Raw genomic sequence first — 4,455 nt, 5'->3', positions numbered from 1 at the left:
CAGAAGTTCACAGATATAGGGTTGGCTATTCATGTAATAATGATTTAGCAAGCATCTCCTATATGTGCAGAATGAGTTAGGAGATAGAAATACAGAGTTAAATAAGGAAGCCTTGTGTTGCTCACAGTGTATTGGAAATACAGGCAAGTATACACTTAAAAGGTTAATTCTAGAAGGAAAGAGCACACTGATAGGCACAATAATGCCTCGCAAAGATGTCTAGATCCTAATTCCCAGAACTGAATGCTTTCATCCAGGTGGGCCTGAAATGTAGTATCAGGGGCCCTTATATAAGAAGGAGGTATGAGGGTGGGGAGAGGGAAATGGGGACCAAGACATGAGAAAGGGTATCAATGTTTGTGAAGTAATGCACCTTCTATCTGGTGAATATAATGTAACCCTTCTATTAATTACAATAAAAATACATGAAGGAGGTAGAAGATTTGGCCAGTGATAGGTGTGATCTACTTTGAAACTGAAGGAAAGGGGCCACATGCTAAGGGATGCAGGAGATCATTTTATAAGGTGGAGGAGGCAATGGAACTGATTCTCTCTCTCAAAGCCTCCAGAACTACCAGCCTAACTGATCTCAGAGTTCTGACCAAAAGTAAAGAATAAGTCTACATTGTTTAAGTTACTAAGTAAATAGCAATTTATTACCTTAGGAATAGGAAACTAATAGATACATGCTCAATGAATAAGGACCATAGAATAGCCTGACAGCTGCTGTTGGAAAAACAGTACAAGCATCAGAAGGGAGTTCAGAGGTGATTCCATTATCTCTTTCAGTGAAGGAAGATAGGGAGGACCACCATGATGTATCTTCCCTAGAACTCTACAGGTGGAGAGGTGAAAGGATTGTCCAACATTATACTCATTTACTCATCAAGCAGACATCTGGTGAAGGTCTTTTCCAAATCAGTTCCTGCAATTGGGATTAGGGGGATATGAAGAGGACTGTGGCAGAATTCTTGCCCTCAAAGAGCTGATGATGGTCCAGAGGAAGACTTGACATAGAAGCCCTGGCTTATTGTCACATTGGGACAGTTAAACTCTTAGAGTTCAGTTTCTGCCATGCCAATCATCAAAGAGCTAGCTACTTCATCAGTTATTGTGAGGACTGAGTGAGCCATGAAAAATTGCTTCAAAACTTGTAAAGCATTACAATAATAACATGTGTTACATATAAGAAAACAAATGCAACATCCCCCTGATAGCCTCAAGGCATATGAGATGGAAATCAGTGAGCCAAGGAGAGTAACAGAAGAGACTGATCAACTTTCCACCAGTAAAATGTCCTTGAGTGACAATTTGGCAAGGGAGACTGAAAGCACGACTTTAAGTAGAAGGAGCCTGAGGAAAGTATGTATGGAGATATTACGTTAAATGGGAGCTTAAGTCCAACAAAAATACAGGGGCTAACTATTGCCTGTGGATATCCTTGAGTCCTTGAAGAGTGAGGAATGGCAGAAGTATGGATGTTGGTATCTTCATAGGGCCCAAACCAGTTTTTCTATAAACTTCTCTCTGTGTGTGTGTGTGTGTGTGTGTGTGTGTGTGTGTGTGTGTGTGTGTGTACTATCCCTTGGCATTTTCACTCAAGGCTGATGCTCTACCACTTGAGTTACAGCTGCATTTATAGCTTTTTGTGGCTCATTTGAGTGAAGAATCACATGGACTTTTTTTTGCCCAGGATGACTTTGAACTGTGATCCTCAGATCTCAGCCTCCTGAGTAGCTAGGATTATAGGTGTGACTCACCAGCATCTGGTATCTATAACTTTAATCCTCAGATTATTCTCTGGCCTTTTTGCTCCTCTGCCTCCACCCTGATGGCTTCTTATTTCAATTTTCTCAAGGAACCTAGGCTGTATGACAGCACTCCATTTCAGTGCTAGGCTAGAGTTAGAGGTTGGACTTGAGTACAATTTTTTTTATTGTGTCCATTTTTTAATGAGGGGTAGGAGGAACCCAACATTTTCAATTATAACAATGAGATTTTTGCTTTGTTTTGTTTTAAAAACAATCCTATGTGGAAATGAGGACAATGATAAAAATAATTAAAATTGCAAACCAAAACATATCTCCTGGCCCCAAAATTCCCAGGTTAATCCTCCAAGACCACAATCTCTACATTGTGGACTTGATGCTGATGTTCTTCCATCTCAGCTACCACTTTCTCCTCAGTCTTCAGCTCTGTCTCCAAGGTGACTGCTTTGCTCTCAGGATTTGGGTCTGGGTCAATTTCAATGATGGTCTGCCCATCCTCTGAGGTGCTTTCAACAGCCTGGATTGCTGTGGTCAGCCAGACTCCATGGCCACAAGCTCCACAGGGCTCACCAGAGTGGCCATATTTCCCAGGGTACTCCCATCTTGCATGGTGGTGGAACTTAGTAATGCCAAACTAGATGAAGGGTGAATGGTCACTGTGTCTGGTGAGCTGCTCTTAGCCGAGGAAATCACTGTGGCATAGCGGAAGAGCTGAGGGCCAGAAGGCAGTGTGTGGACAGTCACAGGACTGGAGCCCTGGCTGAGAGTGGCCACTGGAATATTGCCCATGGAAAATGACTGACCCACTGGGGTCATGGTGATAGTGAGATGACTGTGAACTGAGGCTGTTGGACAGGAGGTGAAGGGCTCAGGACGGTAGTAGAGGCTGGCCGCTGGAGCCGGGGCCTTTTTGGAGTGGTAGGAGTGCTCACAGGCATCACTACCACATTTTGAACCGTCTGTGATTTTAGCCTGGGATCCTGAGCTTGCTTCTTTTGTCTTCCAACTGGCATTCCAAGTCTGTCAGTGTAGAGAAACTGTTCTCCCTGCTCTATTTGGTTTCTTCTGTTGTCCAGAACCTTTTTGACTGTATCCATTAGACCAAATGTATGTGCTACATTGTTGAGAACAGCAGCATCAGTGACCTGGAAGGGAGCCTGGATTAGCCTCTGCTGAACTCTGCTTAAAAGCTCCTCTATTTCCTTCTGTATATTGCAGACAACCTCTTCAATCAGCCCTACCTCAGCTATTCCTTTCCAGAACATCAAAGCGTCCTCTGAAATTTCCTCTGAGTCTTTTTTCATCCCCTCTTCTGTGGTCATGGTGACAGCAGCAGTAAGAGCTGAGTTCCATTCCAGTCCTGCCTCTTCCATGCTCTCTTCTGAGATGGCAATCTGTGTGATGTTCCATCGGCCGAAGTGGGTGTTTGCACCACACTTGTCTGCTGTCCTGGCACTGGAGCTCTTGCACTGCTGATCAGAAGATCAAATTTGTTGCTTCTGCATGTATTAGAGCAAACTTTGTCATGTTGGTAAAGATCAATGTGTCCGGAGTCCATCATTTTCCTGAGCATGATTCCACCCAAACTAATGGCTCTCTTCCAGTCCTTCAAAGTGGACCTCCCTGCCAGATGAACAAAATGCTTGGGACTGATCAACTGATCATAGAACTTAACACACTTCACATTTATTCCTGGACATACAAACTTCTTCCAGAAGAGGATAGCTTTGCTTTCCACCACAAGTTATGGGATAAGCAATTTCTATATCCTCATTTGCTTCTATTAGTACTTGTATCAATTCCTTCTTCAATTTTGTGGATTGTGTGTTTCTACTGCTACAACTGCTGTGTTGTTCTCTGATCCAGGTTCATAAATCCCTTCTTGCACAGGTTGTAACTGCAAGATCACTTGGGTTTTAGTGTCTTCAGGGTTCCCTCCTTCAGTTCCTTCAGTGGGTACCACAACCACATCTCCCACTGGGACACTCACTTCAGCATTAGCCATCTTTTACATGAATTCAGATAGTTGAGGCTGCGTCTCTGTTGGGTGGGTGGGCCTAATTATTTTTTAATACTTAAAAAAATCTCTTTCATTAAGAAAAAAAAATGTTCATTGTCAAACCTTACTACTGACAAGAATAGTCTCTGAGAAGGGTGCCTATCATTGTGAGCCACAAAGTCAAATGTTGTTTATATTCTGTTTCACCTCTACACTTACTGCCATGTGCATATCAAATTACATAGAGCTGAAATGTTGGTACTGAAACAAAAGGCTCTATTCAGGGTTTGGTTCTTAGCTTAAAAAATAGAAAGGAAACAATTGATTTTGGAGGTGGGATTTCTCTTCTCTTTCAAGACTAGATCACTGAATGTTTTCTCTGTGATGCTAGTTGTTGGATGCTGGATGCAAGATGCTAAACAGGCCCCACACATTGGTTCAGTCTGGTGAGGCAGGGAGTTATCAGGTGAAGTTCTTCTATCTTAATATTTGAACTTTGAAATCAAGGAGTCAAGATTTTTTTTTGTCAGTCCCAGGGCCTGAACTCAGGGCCTGAGCACTATCCTTGGACTTTTCTCAAGGCTAGAGCTCTACCACTTGAGCCACAGCACCACTTCCAGCTTTTTTCTATGTATATGGTACTGAGGAATGAAACCTGGGTCTTTGTGCATGCTAGGAAAGCACTCT

The 4,455-nt window shown here is 42.8% G+C and overlaps 1 pseudogene; it reads right to left on the bottom strand.

Annotated features, from left to right (window-relative positions):
* Positions 1-2,106: 2,106 nt before the first annotated feature.
* On the bottom strand, positions 2,107-3,774 carry LOC150061473 (glucocorticoid modulatory element-binding protein 1 pseudogene; annotated as a pseudogene).
* Between the last annotated feature and the right edge of the window lie 681 nt (positions 3,775-4,455).

Source organism: Megascapheus bottae, chromosome 6 (assembly GCF_031878675.1).
Source record: "Megascapheus bottae isolate mThoBot1 chromosome 6, mThoBot2.hap1, whole genome shotgun sequence".
NCBI lineage: Eukaryota > Metazoa > Chordata > Mammalia > Rodentia > Geomyidae > Megascapheus > Megascapheus bottae.
The sequence above is the reverse complement of the archived record's forward strand: the minus strand, read 5'-3'. Positions and strand labels throughout refer to the sequence as shown.